Source organism: Vulpes vulpes, chromosome 4 (assembly GCF_048418805.1).
Source record: "Vulpes vulpes isolate BD-2025 chromosome 4, VulVul3, whole genome shotgun sequence".
Taxonomy (NCBI): domain Eukaryota; kingdom Metazoa; phylum Chordata; class Mammalia; order Carnivora; family Canidae; genus Vulpes; species Vulpes vulpes.
This window is the reverse complement of record NC_132783.1, coordinates 105,762,967-105,785,296: the sequence shown is the minus strand read 5'-3', so window position 1 is coordinate 105,785,296 and position 22,330 is coordinate 105,762,967. Positions and strand designations below refer to the sequence as shown.

Here is a 22,330-nt window from a genome sequence, read left to right as displayed (position 1 = left end):
TACTTGCAAAACCCACAAAACATGAGCTATGTAAGATCTCTTTCTGTTATCAAACTGAATGATAGCTATAGGGAATCAGTGAGTCCCATCTATTTACTCTGTTCATTCCTTTGCACTTAATGTTCTTCCAGACTCGTTCATCAATTTCACTTTAGTTTATCTCGGTTTCTATTTTTGGCACCTGTGAGATAACTGATGCTTTTTGTTTGTTTGTTCACCTCCCCCCAAACCCTTCCCACTCAGTCCCTCCGGGAATACTCAGACTAGAGAAATCCATCTTCCACTACCATGAAAACATTCATTTGGGGTCTAACAGAACTGATCTTTATCTTCAAAAGTTAGGAAATTCAGTTACTTTGGCAACAACTCAGGGATTATCTAGGTTCTCCAAGTTTAACATAATAGAAAACTATCGAAAACACTTCTGTTCAAGATGTCCAGCCAGTCCATAATAGGACTTCTACCCACAGAAAACAAGGTGCCCTTAAAAGGGTAGCGAAGTCCTGAGCCAAACTTTGCAATGCACGTTCCGACGAGGGAGGGCAAGGCGAGCGCGGGGCGCCTCCTCCCCCGGCTGCCTGGCCGTCTGCGGAGTTGCAGTGCGGAGCATCATTGCGGCGCTTTTTCAGGGAGTGATGTGCTGCGCTGTTTCGGGGCTTTGTCTTTATTCACAACACATTCACGTGTCTCAGCGGGGGGGGGGGGGGGGAGCAGGGAGGGGGGAGGCCCTGCACAGTTGCCTGCCAGCCTGTCCTCTTTGACTGTCTGCCGAATAAGCCGAATTGTAACTCTCCATTAGAGAGTGATAGATACTGAGAGAGGAGGAGAGAGGAGGAGAGGAGAGAGAGACAGGGAGAGAGACAGAGACAGAGACATACGCCAGCACACCCTGATACAGAGGAAGAAAAAACACGCAAAAAGGAGGGGGGGGTGGGAGAAAGGATGCTCTCGGCACACTCCTGTGTTAGGTCTCTGTGCAAAGGCGGAAGGCTGCAGGAGCAGCATCAGCAAGCTTTTGGGCAGTGATTCTAACTATTGCCCGCCAGCACCGTTGTCAGGACGCCTTTGAAGAGGCAATATATCACTTATACGTAGCACACTCTAGCTCTGCTAAAACTGGGGGTGCAAACAGCCCCCTTGTTTTCTAATTTAGCGACTTGCATCTTTTTGACACTCAACTCTATCAAGACACTGCTACTACAGGTAAGACGCAGTTAAGATTTATCTATTGGTGACATCATTGTAGTTTTACACACTTTAATCAGGACGACTTTTAAATACAATGCCTGATTTATGTTGAACTGCTTTGCTTTATTTCTTAATTATTAGTCTCCCTTGGGTAAATAATTTTATGAGAGCTGCAGTTAAACGAGGGAGCCACCAAATCTTTCCTAACAGGAATGTACACAATTGTTTGCATTTCCTCTGAGTTCATAGTTAGGAACTTATCTCAAACTGTGATCCGAGATGCAATTCATATTGTATATTATTTCTAAATATATCCAATTATTTACTATCATTTGTATAAGTCATTATCCTTCCCTGACTACAGGGCTGTGCTATGGGCATGGTACCCAGTATTTTTTTTTTTTTACTTTTATAGTTTGGGGTAACCAGTGATGAGGCATATAACTTGTAGAGTTTGATCAGATCATTACAATGTGGATTAATTTATTCATTCAGGAGCATGTGCTGGGAGAGTCTTACTAACAAGGTGTTGTCATGAGCAAATATATATATTAATTAAGATAGCAAACACGTAAAATGTTTGTAATATTAAGAGAAAATGCAAGGATGTTGATAAATCATATGTTTATTGATATCATTGATTCTCAGGTTTGCTTTTTTAATTAAAATTTACCTTTGTCTTTGTAACTGTGCTCCATCTTTACCTGTCATTATTTTTTAAAATAAGATTAGCTCTTAGGTGAGGTCACTCAATGTTGCTGACATTACTGAGAAAACTGAAACTTCAGAAATATAGTAAGAATGTGTTATGAGTCGGTAGATTATAGGAGTAATATTGTCAACAGGTTTGTAAAATTTTGCTCTGCTGAGTTTTGACAAGAGCATCTTATAGTGTTAGTCACTTGTAACTTTGATTATATTCTGCTGTCCCATTCAGGGTACCAGGAACTGGGAAGTCTAATTACATTGCTGTATATGATCAGAGGTAAAAGCAGTAGGCAATTTTAATTAGAAAGCCACTTTTTATTTGACATTTTAATTTAAATTAACACCAATTAATATATATATATGTTTTCTATCATTGTGTGTCTGTAATGTTCTATTAACTCTATTTTATATGAATTGCTCCTAATTGATTTCCTAACCTGGAATACTTAACATGCTAGTATTCTGCAATCATTAGAGCTACACTTGGTAGTTAATGGCTTTAACTCTTACATACAATAAAATGTGTAGCATGAGATTAAAGCAAATCCTAGGGGAGCACATGTTTAGCACTAAAGTATTGTGAAAATAGAAGCATTTGCATGCAAAAATACATAATTCATTGGAAGGCTTGTGATTCTTGTTCCTGTGCCTGACTTATTTCATTTTCCAATTTCACTTACAAAAGGTTTAAATCCATGGGAAGTGTATGTAAAATATTCAATTGACTGAGGATGTGAAAATTAAGGAGGAAAGAATTATTACTGCAGTGACTTTTTTAGGACTGTTTGGAAGTTGGTAACTGGCATGAATGTAATGAATTCATTTTAGAGTTTCTCCTAAGGTGCACAAAAAATCAAGAGAAGTTGATGTGAAATGTATGTCAATATGAGAAATTTTTCAGAAGAAAAAAGTGAATGCTGAAAGAGTACAGAGGAGGTTTACAGCTTGTAGAGGGTAGAATATTTTCAGTAAATGTAATTGGTTTCTTTTATGAGTGGCAGGGAAAAAGAGGTATCAAGAATACCATTTCTCAGGCATGAATGAAATCCCAATGGCCAAATATCTGATGGAAAAATAACTCTTCTTTTGACTTAGTTACCATATTTGAATATGCAATTACCAAAATTGTATCTTGCCTGAAAGATCTCTTAGAATTATAAAGTGAGAAAAGTTACTTACAAATTATTCAGATTTTTAAAGTTTATTAATGTTCTTTTTTTGACTCATACAGCTTATGTGAGTTTTCTTTTCTCTCTAAGGAATGCATATATACTCAACAAAATGGATTGTGTTTGTCTTGAAAATACAATATTAATTTTTAAATTATTTACTTAAAGTTGTGTAGTCCACTCATCCTTTTTCTTCAAGAAAAAGGCATGTGCTAGATTTTCTTCTTTGATACACTACAAAAACACCATATTTGTATTTAGACATATCAGGGCAATATGCATTATTACATGATTTATATACATTCAGTATCATGCTCACTTTGTCTTCATTTCCCTAAACTCATTAGTGTTTCCAATTATGTAAGAACTTTAAAAAGGTCTAATAAGAGTAAATTCATAATTAACAAGATTTCTAGGACCTTGGAATTTCTAACTATTTCACAGAGAAACTTTATTTTTAACTATAGAGAATATTAATAATACTTCTGAATAATGATCCCAAAGTTGCCCAAAACATTGTCAAGAATATGTTCCTGCTCTCAGTTTCTTTATAGTTTCAACTTTCTAATTGAGAAAGTTTGACAAATTTTGCTTTCAGTACCATTTAAAGTTGAGCTACATCACAAATAGGAAGTTTATCTGGATCTTTAGAAAAATGAGATTAGATGATAGAGTCATTGTATTCTCTGAGACATTTGTTGAATTTCAATGTGGCACAGATCATATTGGCGAAAACAGAACTTGGTTAAGTTAATTTTGAGGCTTTGGCTGACATAATAATAATAGTCAAAAACAAAAGAATTTGTTTTCTTGTTATCTAAGAGGAGTTTATACTGTTATCTGCATATATATATATATATATATATATATATATATATATATATAACATCAGCTTTTTATAACTTGTTGAAATAGATTTTGTCTTCATTGATGTGACATTGGTCTACTGAAATGTTCCTTCTTGATTTCTTCAGGAATTTGTTCTGGGGTATCAAATGAGTCTTTCATTTGATGGACAGTTTCTCTAAAACTACCCCCTCCCAAAAAAAAAGGAAAGAAAAAAAAGGAGAAACGAAACAAAACAAAACAAAACAAAAGCATCATGTAATCCCAAGCCCTTTTTCATGATGACTTTAATATTGAAACATGAATAGAAATAGTTATGACTAAAAAAACCCTGAAGTAACAAGCAAGAATAAATGATGAGAGATCTCTAGCTAGTTTCCTGGTTCAGTTACTTCACTTAAAAATATTCTTAGACTGTAGTGTAGATCCTGGAAAGCAAAGCTCCTTGCTGATCTCAGTGACATGATAAAATGGCAAGTGGCAGCTTCCTCATGCTACCCATGGGCACAAGTTAATGCTGACCCTTAGGAAGAATTTCTTAGACTGAAATAATTGTTACATTTTTAAGTTATCAAACTGAAAAATATAAGTCTCTGCAAATAAGTTAAAAATAATCATAATTGTAAATTGTTGATTGGCTATATTGAAGTCAGTTGCAGTCTACATTTTAAAGGTTATGTTATAGAAGGCTTGACATAGTCATAAACTTCCAATGTCAAAAAATCTGATCTCTGTATTCCTTTCACCAAATAACTACTAATAATATTTCTATGCACATATTACACAGCCATCCTTAAAAATACAGTTATAAGTATGTCCTGCTTCAAAGAGGGCTGGTACAGGTATATCTGTTTATTTAGTAAAATGCTAAATTACAAAGTTTATATTAGCTTTAAAAGATTTTTCCCCAAAAAGCTAGTTAAAACAGTTTTAAAGAATGTGCTTATTTAAATACATTCAAGATCATTAATTTAACCTAAAAATTGTATTATTCACCTCTTTAGAAGCCTGACCACCAGGCAAAGTGAGGTAGATTTACAACCACAATTACATGAGTGTATGCATACACTCACAAATGGAAACAATTCTAATTTTAAAACAAAGTGCCTATCAATTTGCTTTCCTACAACTGGGTTCATGCAAAATGACAAAACTGTCTGAGTTTATACCATCACTTGTATGTTATATAATAGCACTATGTATATATAACAAGGTAAATGAACTTGGCACATATATAGAAAGGTTAAATTGTTAGTTTTGTAGCATATGAAAGTCAGAGATTAAAGAGTTTCTCTTACAGGAACCTTCTTTACCAGATTAAAGGGTTTCTGACATTTAGGAAAGTTCTGTTCAGATTAGCTCCCAGTGTTTTCTTTAATCTGCAAAGCCAAATATTACATGCTTTAAGGTTATTCTTAGAAGGAGGTATATTCCAATTAATTAGTTTCTGCCGATAGATACATACATTGTAAATATAAACCATAGGGTTCTAATATAAATTAATTCAATTTCTACAAGAGAAGACTGAAATCAATATTCTCTTTTAAGTATTATAAGAAAACATACTACCATTAGGAAATTATTTAATGAAGGCAAACTTCTAGTTGTGATTCAAAGTGGTATTAGCACTTCAAAAGAAAGTATGTGTTACTTAATCTGTGATTAATAAACATAAAATATGACTTGGAGGTGCCCTTGAAAATTGATATTATTCCCAAGGTTCTTTTACTCTTTTAGAATGCAAATAATCATTGATTTTTTATAGAAAATATTTTAAAAATAGATTGTCATATAATTCAATTTATAATTTTTTAAACCGTATCAGAACACTTATTTGTGTGAAATAGGGGAAGACCTATGATATGACTTTTAGAAAAACTGTTTCAGCTTAAAGTATAATTTTACATCCCTATTTGCTAAAATAAATCTGAAATCATATTTCCAGAATACATTTCTTATCATCTGGAACACCTATAAAATATCATCACCATATCTTCCCTTTTTAAAAAGCTAGTCTTGTAAATGATGTTTCATCTCCAGCTGAAAACATGTGGTAAGTCCAGATGTTCAAACACAATCACTCCCCAAAGGCTTACAGTTACAGGTTGATTCAAGTATGGCTATGGATAAATATACACATCAGATCCCTAATTTAAAATTAGAATACAGGCTGTGAAGTGCATAAAAATGGTAAGAGACCACAGTTGGCTGTGTCAATTCCTTGATTAAATGAAAATGCACTTTCTGCCCCATCAATGCAGCACATTTGAGAGTAAATAAATTCTTACAAAAGTGTTAATATGCATGTAAACGGATAGATAATAGATATGGCAATATTCTCTGAGTGAGAAACATGATTTACCCACAACCCTATTTTAAATACATTTTGAATGGCATTATTGGTCCAATTGGGAAATTCCAGGGTTCAAAAGATTTAAAATGATTCATTTCTCTAGTAATTTACAGTGATTAAGGCATAAAGAAAGAAGTTGATTATAAGAATAATAACTTAATTGTTTTGATTTCCTAACAGTTTATTCAAACTTCAAACTAACAGGAAGAAAATCAGAAAGAGAATGCCTTTCCCTAAGGAAAGCTAGTACTTGCTTCCTAAGGATATTTACGATGCTTTGCTGGCTAATTTATCTAGACAGATAAAACAAAAGCAAGTGGTACATGATGGAGCAGTAGTGAAAACAGCAGACAGATTTATGAACCACAGGGCAACCCTCCTGGGACTTCCCCATAATTGAGTTCTTTAAAATTATACATTTTGTTGCTTTATATTTTCCTTTTCTTTCTGTCCTCTTTTAATAGTCACATTCCAAGAGTCCGAATAAGGGTAAGAAAACCCATCTTCAGCTTTTTCTTAGTTCAAAATTTATTATGCATGTTGTAATCAGATCTCCCAAACCACTCAATAACTTTCTTTCTACTCCAAGGGCTGTCACCAAGCCAAAGCTGTAAAGAGGAAATGACCAAGAGAAACTCCACCATCAGTGGTTGGTGCATGGTGTTGGTTTCCACCTGTCTGGAGAAGGAAATAGACTCTGCCTGGATGAAGTCATATTATCAGAATCAGAGCCTTACACTTTAATTAGGCTCCTGGTTTAAATCCATTTTAGGTCAATCTTTGGCCCACTCTATGTAAATTAATGGAGGGGAAGCCTTACAAAGTTGGGGGAAAATAATCGAGTCTCCTGCAAAACTACATACAAGGATTAGAAGTATGTGGCTAATATAATAGATACACAGTAGTCTACCTTAATTCTAATAGAACGGGGCAAGGGAAAAGAAGGCAAACAGATTTAATTAACTGCTTCCACTCTCTAAACATCAGAGTGAGTGGCCCTTGGTCAAGTTGTAATTAGAGAAATATTTCCTGATCAAAGGAAACTTTCATAATTAGTAATTACTACTACTGCTTCTGATGTTGCTGCTGGTAATACTGATTGAGTATTTTACCATATGCTATTCTAGACACTTTATATGCATTATCCAATTACAAAAAAATAGAAATCAAATTAGTATCCCTTTTAAAAATGACAAAATAGGCCCATTTAAATTAAATATTTTGCTAAAGAACTTGTTCAGAATTGAAAGGCAGTTCTGTGAGTCTCCCAAAACTTGTAACCACTAGAATTTGATATTTATTATTTTAATCTAGGACTCTGTATACTACTTCGTAGGAGTTAACAAGAGACACAATAGCCATTAGAAAAACAAAGGAAGCAATCATAAAAATATAAAGCTTAAAGGATTTTTAAAATTTGCATCTAGTTAATGAACTTTGATGATCAATCATTGCTAGCAGCTATACTTCTTTTCTATTTATTTTACAAATCTGCAATATAAACTTCTTGAAAATGATGAAACTGAACCATGTTCAATTTCCTTTCTCATTCCGAGAATTTATGAAGTAGTTTTCAACTAAATTGTCTAAATCATGGACATGTCAAGACATCAGTGTTATATCCTGTCATAAAAATGTGAATAGGTTCTCCTTATTATGGCTTAGTGCCTCTAGCCAAAAGCAGTGGATCTGCTTGCTGAATTTAAGTCAGGCTGGTTCACTGGCCAAAGAGTTACTATTCCCTCAAACATTCATAAGATTTTGTAATTGGTACTATCTGTGCAATGTAAATTGAAATATTTATTTGTTGCTCTTCTAGTCAATGCCAATCTTTACTTCAGATACTGCCACTTGAATCCCTTTGGAAAGCAAGGACATTGATCACTACAAAGTATTACCTGACTCACCTCAATTCATTTCATGAAATTATATTTTACATTGTAGATGATATAGAATTTACAGATACTATAAACACTTAAACTGCAATGTACACTTCCATTGTAATTATAAATCATAAAGCTTTATAACATTTTTTTTCATGAGAGAGTCTCTGAATGCTTGCTAATTAGTCCTTTGATTTAAATCTGACAAGCTATAGCCCCTTCTACTTAAAATAACAGAGGTCAAACCTTGCAAGCCTTCATTCTTCATAGTCTTTCCCAAGCCTTTAATCTAGAAACATTTGTGGGTGTGGGTGTGGGTGTGGTTGTGGGTGTGTCTGTTTAAATAAATAAGTAGATAGGTGAGCAGATAAAGAAACATCTCCACATAGAAACTCTAAGATTTGCTGATTGGCTTGCTCAGAATGAAATGTAAAGGCTATTATAAATATCTACATTTGTCAAAATTCAGAAGACTTATCAATGTCTAGCAAAATTCAAAATATTAAGAGTGAGAATTATAAGAAGTTACAAAGATTTGAAGTAATTCATAATTCCTTAAATTTGCTGAAACTACATTTAGAGAAAATCAATAGGGGCACCTACATGGCTCAGTTGGCTAAGCGTCTGACTCTTGGTTTCAGCTCAGGCTGTGATCTCATGGGTTGTGAGATGGAGCCCCCGGTCAGACTCCATGCTCAGTTAGGAAACTGCTTGATGATTCTTTCCCTCTGTCCTTCCCCCAACTCTATGGTCTGTCTCTCTAAAATAAATAAATACATTTAAAAAGTTTTAAAAATTTAAAAAAGAATTACAGCAAATCAATAGTCCAGGACTCTCTTGCACTAAATTGGGTTTAATCCTATCATGTAACAATTGCCTATATGTTTTATGGATTGTCAAGATTTAATTTTTGATTGCATATTTGGCTATCTTTCTCTTTTTCAGAGAGAAAACATATAATAGTCCTGCTGTATTTCAATTGTAAGAATTTTTGGATGATATGGAGGTTGGTTGGGTAAATAAATACTTAGCATTTATACTTTTTATGACAAAACTAGATGGAACATTACTTACTACCTCTTAGCCTAGGATGATATTTTGATAGGGTTATAGTAGCCACAATTTTTAGTTGTCATCATGTTAAGAAACAGGAATCAGTTGGTTACCAATAAATTTCCCACACCACAACTGGTGCTTAAGATAAGCATGGAGGCAAATAGCCAGAGCTGTGGGTTCAGCTCAGATTCATTAAGTATGCTGATCAAGAATATACTAATAGCATTTGGCTAAGATACACATCTGCTCATGAATCAGCTGAATATTGGCTTAAAATATTGGTTTGAACTCAATAATAAAATAATAAAATAGTTTTGGATTGTAACCCAAGGTATATTAATTATTCATATTCCACTTATATATATATGTTTGAAATATATATATATGATTGATAAATATATAAATAGGAAGATAAGCAAATCTCCTATACAGAAGGCTGCCAAATAATTTATGTAAATAGTCTGTCCTGAAGGACAGGAAACATAACTCTCCACTCCTTAAGTGTTGGATGCTCCTACTGACTTCATTCCATAGAGTATCCTCTGGAAGTGGGAGGGGATTTTTATAGTGAAGAAAAATATTAAGCTAACTTGTCCAAATTTCTTGTTTAAATGAAAATGTTTTTTCTGCCCCATCAATGTAGCACTTTTGAGAGAGTCAGTAAATTCTTACAGAAGTATTAATATATATATAATGTAGTATTAAACTACCTTACTACCATACCACCTCAGCCAGGTGGCCAAAGTCAACATCTCTAGCATGTCAAATAAAAACAAATCCAGACTTAGACAAGAAGACTTTATTCAAAAATATTTGTGATAGGGGAGTTGCTCTAATCTTGGAAGTCTGTATGTATCTCAAAACTAAACAGTAAAAGCTTTTCTTCTATATAATAAGAAGGAATAAGCACCAAGTAAGAAGTTGGGTGCTATGGGCTGGATTGTATCCACTCCAAATTTAGATGTTGAAGCCCTAACCCTTAGGACCTTAAAGGATAGGGCCTTTAAAGGGGTAATGAAGGTGAAATGATGTCAAATGTGGATGGGCCCTAAAGCAATCTAATGGCATCCTTCTACAAAGAGGAAATTTAGACACAGTAAGAGACAAAGACAATGCACACATGCAGAGGAAAGGTCCTGTGAAGACAGCCATAAGGCTAACTATAAGCTGAGGAAAGAAGCCTCAAAAGGAACCAAACCTGCTACCACCTTGATCTTTGCCGTCTAGCCTTTAGTACGGTGAAAAAACTAATTTCTATAGTTTAAGCCACCCAGCCTGTGGTGTTTTGTTACAGCAGCCCTAGGAAACTAATACATTGGGCAAAGGAGGGAGAAAATGACCAGTGTGATTTGGAGGAAATGTGTCTCACTATATTCAGCCAATTTTTAGGAAAAGCTAATAAGGGGATACATTCTGAATTTTATTGCTTGCTCAGGCTTGGGGGTAAACAAAGTGCAGGGGTCCATGGAGAGGAGAGAAGCCTGACAAAAATCAGGTCAAGACAATGCAGAGGGTAAGAAATGGGCAATTGTGAACTCTTAGTCAAATGGTAAGTTGTGTAGATTGTATGTTCCCTTGATATAATGTGATGAGAATGGCATTTCACCTTTTTTGTCTTCTTTCTAAAACCTATAGCTCCGGCATAATCATGAAAAACAATCAGGTCAAAACTGAGGATATTTGATAAAATACAAATCTGTCAAGGTCATAAAAAATAAGGAAAGTCTTAAAAAGTGTCATAATCAAGAGCCTGAGGATAATGCTTATTTTTTTTTGAAGGGAATGCTTATTACGTGGAATATGATTACCTGAGATAGGATCCTGGAATTTTTAAAAAGTGACGTTAGGTAAAAACTAAGGAATTCTAAATAAAGTATGCATGTTAGTAGCAATGTATTAATACTTGTTCCTTAACTGTGACAAATGAGCCATAGTAATGTAAGATCTTAGTAATAGGTAAAATTCGGTGTGAAGTATATAATAATTTCATGTACTGTGTTCACAACCTTTCTGTACATCTGAATCTATTTTAAAATAAAAAGTTTACTTAAAACAATGACAAAATAAAAACAAAGAATCTCAATAATAGTCCATTTCAAACAAGACAGCACAAATACATCATTAGCAAGTTTAAATCTGCCTTTAAATATTCTTTTACCTATTATAAATCATGATTTAGCTACCACTTTAGGGGATGATGGATTTGGCAGAAAGTGAAGTATTTCTGCATTTACTAAATTCTTTGAAGGGAATATTTTGCTTTATGCAAAATGTCAATCAATGCAGAACTTAGAATGCTAACTCATGTACGTTTACTTCTGGAGCATCTTTTCCCCCAAATCTCCAACATAACTTCATTTGGCCTATAGCCAGACCTTCACAGATTTTCTTCAATGACTATGGTTTTCAGGGTCATTTTTGACAGAGGCCCTTATTGCCCTCAAGGCTAAGCCTCCCTCCATGTCTACCTTACTAGTTATCTGTTACTCTATTAATTTAAAAAAATATTTTTGCACTCTTATAATACATATAGCACTGAATGCAATCCATCTGATAATGGATTTTTTTTTCCAGGAGCAACAAGAACAAAGTCTAATCCATTTAACTACTCTTCTGTACTCAAATAAAAAGTAACTTTTTTCCTGCCTCTGGTACCATTCCCTACATGTGCAGAGAAACAAATGCTACTTTGTTTCTAAGTGTCAGGAAGCATTGTCTCATTACAGTATCTCCATTAATCAAAATTTTTTTATGAACCCTTGTCAAATCAGAGCTTACTCCCACTTAAGAAATCACCCTGCAAGGATACTGCAGAAATAGCTTTTGTGCCCATAGACTTGAAAATTTTATCACACTCTTCAGTTGGCATTTGTATTTAATTGTATCTTGCTTTGAATTTTTAAAAAAATCATTTCTGTTTTTTAAAGATAATCAAAAAGGGAAATAAGAAGAGCTGACTGGACAAAGATACCCATTTGATTTTACTGGCTATTTGTCATTTTGCTGCTCACTTCATAATTAAAATCTGATTGCTATTAGGACAAAAATATCTCCCAAGAATAATAATATATATATTTTAAAGATTTTATTTACCTATTCATGAGAGACACACGCAGAGAGAGAGAGACAGACAGGGGGAGGGAGAAATAGGCTCCATGCAGGGAGCCTGATATGGGACTCGATCCCGCATCCCGGGATCAGGCCCTGAGCCACAGGTAGAGACACTCAACCGCTGAGCCACCTAGGTGTCCCAGTGATACTATTTTTTGACAGATTTGTTTATTCTTTGAAAGAATGGGTTCATGCTGGCAAGTTTGAATTATTGCAGGTATAGAATTTTATTTTTCCTAGGTTCAGTAATTTAATATGATTAGCCTTTTGGAAAATGAATATAATATTTCAGTAGCTCAAAAACATGATCTGTATGTATGTATTACATTTACAGTTTAATTAGGAAACTAATGAGGTGCAATTGGCAATCTGATTGGTGAGGAACTGGTAGAGTAAATTTCTATTAGCAGACTTGAGTATTTCTCTTCCAGCTCTGCATTTACCCAACCTCAGAATATAAGAATTATTACATTGGACACCTGCCATCCTGGTCTTTGGAAGCCATCCTTCTGTAAAACCACCGAATTAATAAAGCTCAGAGTAAGGGAATACTGGAAGATTCAACTACTTGTGAATTTGCCTTAAAAGAGAAAACTATGGAATAGATTATATATGGCTATTAATTAGATATAACTGAACTAATTAACATAAGTAAAGCTCGGTGTACAGAAGAAGCTATTTAGCTAGTACTTATATTTTTATAAAGATGAGCATTATGTACATACACATATTTGTAATATAGTCTTCAGTATTGCTGGTGAATGGAAGAGATTCTCATTTTCAGTGTCATTAACCTTGCTTTGGATATCAGAAATATTTGTCACCTTTCTATGCAATAGAAACTCCAACACATACAACACACACATGCACACATATACTTACCATGAGTGCATGTCTCATGATTTATAACAAATTCATACTTTAAAGCATTTTCCACACTTACCTTCCAACTATCTGAGTCTTGCAGTCACAAACACCATAAATTCTAATGATAATCCTATCAAATACAGAGCTTGAATTGAGAGTGAATCAACAATCTCATTGGCTGTTGTGAATGAAACCAACATTCCATTGTTAGATTTCATTTCTGTATCACTAAACCATTATTTATAAAACATCAGATTTTAGATCTAGTCAATAAAAGACTTGAAACAGATTTCTATTTCTTGTTGTAAGCCAGCAGATTTGTTTAGATAGTAAAGCTTGAATCCAAAATAATAGTAAATGTACCAATATTTACTAATGAAACAAGTAATGACAAAACAATATTAATAATACAGCTTTTTTGTTTTACCCAGACACTGTGTAAGGCTGTTTACTGTTATTATTAGTTTATCCTCTTAAAAATCCTATAAGTTATTGTTGTTGCAATTTTTAGTGATGAAGATTAGAGACCAAGAAATTTCATCATTTGCCTAAAGATACAAGGATAGTGGATACTGAGATTGAATTTGCACTTACCCATGCCATTTATTATTTTTGCTGGACTACAATTTAACTACCTGTGAATGAGCAATATTTTCCATGGAAAAGACAGAAGGATGAAAAGGGTGTGAAAATTAATTTGAAGTGAAATGAAATTCATTATTAAAGAACAATGTTGGTTCATAATTTCTCCTCTACAATGTAACTCAATACTGCAGTTATTCCATAATAAACTGTTTTCCCAAAATGACTACTGCTATAGAAAAAGAAGGACATCTCACTTTTTTAAAAAGTCGATAAGTAAAATTAAAGTTTTATTAGAAAAAAATCATTTTTTTCTACTTGGTGCTATATATTATATATATAATTATATATTACATCTATTATGTACATTAGTAGTAGAATTCTTTTTGTGTAGTAGTAGTTGCTTAGATCACTAACTGCTTGAGATGGGGGCAGGCAAATTAGAAGAGGAAGTAACAGAGGAGTTCAATTAAAGGTAAATTGAGCCTACTGAAGATCAATCCAAAATGAAGACTAAGAGCTCTGAGTAGATAATGTAAATCAATAGAAAATATGATCGGACTGCAAAAAGGTGTGATTTTTCAAGCTGCTTTTTAGGAAACTATCTATTGTGTAAATTAATATCCCTGAATTTATTTTTAAGAAGTTTGCAGGGGGCATATTCTTGAGCTCCTCTAGTCACCGTGCCAATTTCTATCCTATATGTTCCTAACATCATCTTGTATAAACTTTCATTCCACATTCTAGATTTCAACAAACATTTGAGCACTTATATGGGCAAAGTAAAATGCTCAGTGTTGATGATACAGTAGTAGACAATCTAGCACGGTGACTGTTAGCTTACAGCCTGCAGTCATACATAACCCAGTGTTGAGTGAATGATTAGAAACCCCAAAACAGATTGTTAACATACCAAATACTACTGCAGCTCAAATACTAGGCACTAGAGAAGTCTTGCCTTACCTAATCATGGAGTATTATGAATTTAAATTATACCACAGCTATAACCTAAAATATGATAGAGATGAAACTACTCCTCATCTTTAATCCATACTTGGCCTCTTTATAGAAATTCATTTCAGACATGATAGGTGCTATTTAAGAAAGTTATCTCTTAAAACCACGTTTAGAAAATGGGCTTTGGGTTCTGGGTTTTGTATACTTTAGTTTTTTCCAGCTGTGTGTTACATTGGACTGGCTTTTGTTTTTCCTTCTTTAAAATAAAAGTAGTAATTGTGCTTATCTTATAATTTGGGTAAGAATTGAATGAGTGTATGTGAAATACTTGCAGCACACATAAATGTCAGTAAGAATTATTATTAGGCTGTATCTCCATAATGTGACTAGTTTATGATGTTTAGTTGAATAAACTGTCTAGTTATTAGGTCAATAATTCATGAAGACATAAGAGAGGGCCTCAAACATATGAGACTTACACAGACACTACACAGATTAATTTTATTTTAAATGCAGAACCTTAAAATTACTAAATGAACTAAAATTCACAAGACTTCAATCTTTGATAATCCTCAGAGAAACTGAGATCACCTTATGTTTCATTAGTAAAACAAAACTTTCATATTTCTGTCTTGAAAAGCATTGTAGAGGGCATTTTGTCATTGTTATTTAATATGGTTCTTGGAAAATGAAACATCCATCATCTCCTTTTGACTACAGTTAAAGCCTTAAATGAAAGCCTTAAATGAAAATGTGGATATATGAACATATGTCTGTTAAAAAATATCAGGATCCTAAGTTATATTCTAAATAACTGAATGGAAATACTTTAAGTAGTGTAAATATGCAAGAGTATATCAGTTTTCTTCCATTTAATGTCTCTTTTCACACACTATGGATTTTATAGCTCCAGAAAAATATATGCATTTCCATGATGATATATGCTATTCAAGATGCTGGATTTCAGAAAAGAATGTGAATTAGAAATATTCTTCTAGCAAGGCATCTTAACCTGGGGAGCAGATTATTGATCTAGGTTCTATCAATGGATGGATCAGTGTCTGTGCACTATTATAAATTATATTAATACCTGATGGATGTGTACATATTTACATTTGTACTTTTCAGTTTTCATCAAATTATAATACAGCATGACTTTGGATCTTTAAGAACAACTGTCATAGAAGACATTTTCACAATTGCATCCAACTAAATGAGATTGTTTGCTATAATGCTTTTTCTTTTGCCTTTATTTCTTCAGATCCATGATATTCTTCATCAATCTCTTTCAAATTCAGAGCTTCAAGATCATTTCACTGTAAAGAATTTATAAATATCTCTTTCAAGTCCCAAGTTTTCTCTCAAGCATCATCGAGTGGATAACCATCACCAGCTGGATTATACCCAATTGTTCTAACATTCAATAGCACATTTTCTCTTTCAAACATGCATTCTTCATTCTCATTAAAGGGAAAAAAATCCTAAATAGTTTAGTGTTTTTCACACTATTATTGAAATAACTAGTCTTTAGTTGTGATTATTCATTTATCTCATAATAAAGTGGGATGGTGGCATAGAGATGAAATTTTGTTGACAATACTGAAAACAAGTGCTTGAAGTAGATTCATCATGATGAGGGCTAAACTAAGACAAATTTCTATTTTGTGGTTGGATACTTTTTAAACAAGAGAAATATGCATTTGTTACACATATTTTTAAAGAATTCAAGCAACACAGGGATGAGTGAGGAGCAAACAGAATAGTTTATTTGAGTGAAATAGTTATTAGTTAATATACTAGTCTGGATGTGCTGTATCGGTTAGCTATCGCTGCATAATAAACCATTCAAAATTTAATGTGTTTTTTTTTTTCCCCCTCACAAGTCTATTAATTGGTTGGCTGTTTTGGCTGATTTGTTCGAGTTGGCGGGGGAACTTGGGTTTGCATGTACATCTCTGGTCACCTAGTCAGTCAGCCAGGAGTTGATTGGTCTAGGATGGCACTGGTTGGGATATGTCGGTTCTTCTGCACATGATTTTCAGTCCTGTAGCAGTGTAATCCAGACATGCTCACATGCCAATAGCAAATATACAAAAGAAATATAAATGTGTAGGTTTATTGTGAAGCCACTGCCAGAGTCAGATTTTTTATTGCTCAGTTGACCAGAATAATGAACACAGTCAACTCAGATTCTATGTGGTAGGGCTCAAACAAAAACCAAGATTGCATAGAGGGCATTGGTTGGAGCCATCAGTGTAGTTAATATACCATAACTCAAGTTTATGCTACTATTGGGGCAAATGACTCCAAATCTCAGAGAATTGACACATGTGACTGTGGTTTATCTTTCTGCTATCATAATCACTCATGAATACAACCTGATAGAGGCTCTATCTCTATTCCAGATGATGTGCAACATTGACTGAAAAAATCTAAATCCCCACTATTATGGGACTGGATAACTAAATTATGATCTATTTTGTCAAATAATATGTAACTGCAAAATTAATTGGGAAAATGTGTTGATATGCATATATAAGCATTTCAGAAATATATATATAAAAGGATGAAGAATATGTTAGGGCTGGCATAAGAAAAGGGAGGAAAAAGAATAAACGCACATACACATACATGTGCGTAGAGGCTCTTGGATCTTCATGAGTCTCCTAGAAGTATAAACAAAAAAGGAAAAATAATGGTATAGGAATAAGTTGCAAGAAAACCAGGAGTCAAAGGGAGTCTTTTCAAAGAATGTCTTTTTCTGCTTTTTAAAAAGTTTTTATTTTTCATTCTAATTAACAGACTATATTATATTAGTTTCAGGTGTACAACATAGTGATTCAGCACTTCCATATATCACCCAGTGCTCATCACAAGTGCACTCCTTACCCCTCATTACCTATTTATACATTTTAAAAAAGATTTCATTGTTTACTTGAGAGAGAGAGAGAGAGAGAGAGCACTAGTGAGAGGAGGGACAGAGGGAGAGGGACAAGGAGACTCCCCGCTGAGCTGGGAGCCCAACATGGGACTAGCCCAGGACCCTGGGATCTTGACCTGAGCCGAAGGCAAGGTTAACTTACTGAGGCACCCAGGTGTCCCCATCACCTATTTAACCCATCCTCCCACCATCTTTTTATGTTTTTTGAAGTTTGAACCACGTAGCTTTATTAATTATTGATAGGTAAACAAAAATATCATAAAAAGGAAAAACAAAGGAGCGTGGATGGCTGCCAGATATCTGTATTCTAATCCTGACCTACCTTTTACTGATGAGAATTCAGTTAATTTACATAACTTCTGTAAACTAGGGTTTTCACCTGTAAAAGTAAGGAATAACAATACCTCCCCCAAATAATTGCTATGCAATTTAAATGGAAGAATCCATGTAATGCACTTAGCTGGTATTTGACACAAAGTAGCTGCTTAATGAGTTTAAATTTTTGCTGCCATTATTGTTCATTTCATCATTTAATCAAAAGAAATCAATTGCAAGATAGCTAAGGTACAAGTTAACTTGGATTTCCACTGAGAAAGCATTTCTGGTAGAAAACACTAGAAAGGTCTTTCTTTTACTTGTAATATAACCTTTGCTCTCTTTCTGATATCTGCCTAAATTATTATTGAGAGATTAAAATCAACTATCAAAACATGGCACATAAATAGAGTAACCATATTCTTTAATATCATACTAGAATTTCTGGTTACCCCTTCTTTATGTTAGTTACATGAGACAAATGAATTTGAGAATTTGTGTAGAAATTTAGTGGGTTGATATTAGATTTTCTAGTGGTGGAAATTTGGACTTTTTTTTGCTTTTTGTTGGTTTTTTTTGGATCTTGGTAGTTTCAGGTGTTTTAAGAGTTAGAAAATATGGTACACTTTGCTGAAGAGAAGTGTTTAACTTTTTTTATAAACAGATACATTGGCATTTCATTTTAAAACTTGTGCTTTGGGGATTAATTTAATAGTCTGGGAAGTTTTTTTGTTGTTGTTTATCTGCTTTTGACAATAGAAGCATCTTTCCCCTCAGTCAAAAAATTGAACATAGACAGAGTATTAAATGACGTCAAGAAAATAACGTTAATTTTGTTAAGTCATTGTGAATATCTGACAAAATACTGATAATTTTAGAGATATGTACTAAAGTTTTAATGAAGAAGAACAGTTGAGTAGGGTGGCTTATACTGTATTACTGTATAGATTCAGCCACAAAAAAAACCCCAGAAAATTATGTGTGGTAAATTATTGATAATTGTTGAATCTGAGTGATATATTTTGTAATTTTAAGTATAATTGTTCATAAGTAAAATTGTTCATAAGTAAAATTGTTCATTATGGTGTTTTAAAAATCTAGACAAATTTTGTACTCCGATCACTTTCCCTGAATCATTCACATCTGGCCTTCCAAAAACCCAACCTTGAACATTGATCCAGTGTTTTAGGGGTGTGATTTATGCAAGAAAGCCATCCTCTGAGCCCCAATGATAGGAATCCACCAAAAGGAAAAGCTTTCAGTTCCCAACATATTCTTCTTTCATGTTGAACTTCCATGTTTTACAAAGGACAGCTCTGGGTCAGATCATATTTATTCTGGCTCTTTTCTGGCTAGAGTAAATACTGACTTAAGAGAAGGATGGAAGTAATTAACCAGTACTTGCAGCCTAAGACACTTCATGCCTAAGCACCCCTAGTCTCCTTGTTATTTATCTTGTTAAGAGTAAAATGAAGATGGGTGTAAATAAGGAAAAGAGTTTTACACTTACTCTTTAAAAATGAAGAGAATGCCATGTAGACCATAAACTAGGAAACTTCAATAAATAACCAGTGGTGCATAGCTGTCAAGGAAGAATTCATTCCTTATTAATCACAAACTGGATTTTATAATGGTTTATACATGTTTCAAAGTCCTATTTTTCCAACCCCCAAATGAGCAGTGTTTTTTCCTAATTAAATTGGATTTCTTCCAGTATGCCTCAGAATACTCACCAAGATTTATTCTTATTTTTATCCATGTGGCAAAAGTAATATAAATAGCAGGCATAAAGATTTTCCTTCAGCCATACTTAAAATTTTAACTGAAAAATTCCTCCCTATATTAGTGTATTCTAGCCACTTGACAAGATAATGCTCCTCTGATATTGTATATCTGATCTAACCTTTTGTCTTTGTCAGGAAAGGAAAGATTTTTCATAGAGATATCTGAGTTTAAAAGAATGCAGTTTGTCTCTTTAATAGTCAGGTCAGGGAGTTGTGGCATGGTATGTGCTATATTTTGGCATAGGCACATATGTCACTTAAAATGAAGTGGTTCATTTATAAAGTAATAAGTACACTAGCTAAATTCATGTTCCTATATGGGAACAGAGAAGTCAGATAAAGGTTTTAATTTAAAAAAAAAATCTTGACTTACAATGTTGCTGGGTTTTTGACAGCCTTATTTTGATTTGATTGGCTAGCTTTCATTAGTTACAGGAAGCATTAAAGCCCTTCTGGAATTTAATTTCATCAGTGATAGAATCAGCTGTTGTTTGTCCTTAAGCATGTTTCACTTGTTCTTCTGATTGGTAATAATACTTAATATTCTATTACTAAAATCTTCATTTAATAGGAAACTAACTAGTTATAACTTCAAGCCATAACTTAAACTCTTACAAGTTGAAGAGAAACACATTTTTTTTTTTTTTAATTTAGGGCTTCTAAGTAAAAGATAATAAATGCCCTTTAAAACTCAGTGAGAATTAATGAAACCTATACTCTTAAGGAAATGAATTTTCCTAAAGAACAAAAACTAAAAGTTTATTATTTTTGTGGGACAATATTATCCTTCCTTTTCTGATTTATCTTCAGTTAACATCAAAATATCCTTATGTTTGTCTTATTTACTTATCAACAACATAAAAATAAAGCAAAATATTGTGCTTCAGTAACATAATATTATATGAGTAAAGTTATTAGTATTTAAAGTATTTTCCTTAAGCTATTCATCTAAGAGAGTATGGTTCATATTATATCTTTAGACTAGTGTATCATTTACTTTTAAAGCAATTAGTCATTTTACAGCTGTCATTGAAAATTAAGGCACTTTTCTTTTTAACAAGCAGAAAAATGACTGCCATGGCATATATCCTTTATTGTAGAAAATGTCTACATAATTGTTTGGCACATAAACATACATCAATCACCAGTAGCTATACTGTGTTGCACACCTGGGTGGGTAATAATAAATGGGACTCCAGAAATTCTTGCTTGCATTGTTATACTTTATTTTAAAATGATTATTATTGCACTATATGTTCTTTCAAAGCTATTCTACTTCCTTTCCCTTTAATTTTATTGTCATGAAGGTTAAAGCTTTAGAGCTACAAAAAAGTGATTCTATTATGCAAGAAAAAATATTAATTTTATTATTCTTTATATGAGGTAGTCATTTAGCAATTTTGAGCTATTTTGCCCATTAAAAGCATTTTTGGGGTCTATGTTAACAGATTAAATATTATTAAAGATAAATCACCACAATTGAGTAAAATGAAGTAATACTTATGAAAACAGATTGTCTAAAATCAGAGTTAGATGATCATATAATCAGCTTTGGAACACATATCATCTTGTAATGTTTTAAGTTCTGAGATACAAATTTTGGGAATCTCTTTATAATCACAAATTCCTGTGCTAACTTAGAATGGTAGGAGAAAGTTGTTGGTATTCTAGGTAAATAGGACATTGGTATTCTAGGTAAATAGGACATTGCTCCTGTGAATAATTATACCATGTATGATTACTATTCATGTCACAAGTTTAGAGAATAATACAGTCTTAGGAAATAGTAGAGACTATGGATCATCTAATGTGCAATTACTGTTTTGTTAACATGACCTACTTTAAAGTATCCTCAGTGGTCTGCCAGCCAGAGATACAACACCTAAGGTGGTAAGTCTGTGTCTTCTGAGGGGGCACAGTTGATCATTGTTAGCTCAGGTTACTAGAAGCATCTTCCCTATGGCAGTCAAAAATCTTTCTTCTTCTGGCCTCAACATAGTGGTCCTTTCCGCTTATCTCCCTTCAGACTACTGCCTAATCCTTCACATGGCAGGACTTCCTGTGTGCTATCTCATTTATTCTCCCCACCATTCTGGGAGGGTGGTATGAATGTCACCAACCTCTGGCTGAGGATTTGGAGAAGCAGAGATATCTAATTAATGAATCAAGCAAGCCACATAGCTGGAATTATACTTCAATTAGTTTAATTTTGATCTAATCTTCTTATCAAGACATTTGCATTTTTCCTTTTTCTTAACTTGAATAGAGCCAACAAGTCCCAAGTGAGATTCTTTATTTAGGGTTAATTAAGTTTTATGGCATAGTTTTGGTTTTCTTGCCACTCTGGCTAAGTTCGTCCGAACAGTTTCTGTTGGTCTCTTAATTTGTATTTCTTTATTTCCTCCTTTCATTCTTCTTTCCAAACTTTCCTATATATATTGGTGAAGCACCTACTCTTGCTAGGCCCGAGGCATAAAATTGTGGATAAGACTGACACGGCCCATGCTTTTATGGAGCTTACAACCTAGTGGAAAAAGTAAGTTTTTTTTTTCTTTCTTTCTTTTTTTTTT

The 22,330-nt window shown here is 33.5% G+C and overlaps 1 protein-coding gene across 1 annotated transcript in view; it reads left to right on the top strand.

Moving 5' to 3' along the window:
* The first annotated feature begins 811 nt into the window (after positions 1-811).
* Positions 812-22,330, top strand: part of TENM2 (teneurin transmembrane protein 2) — a 3,534,961-nt gene continuing 3,513,442 nt past the window's right edge. Inside the window, exons 1-2 of the mRNA XM_072756643.1 lie at positions 812-1,203; positions 2,126-2,173. The gene's annotated coding sequence lies outside the window, so the exon portion shown is untranslated. The remainder of the gene's footprint in view (positions 1,204-2,125; positions 2,174-22,330) is intronic.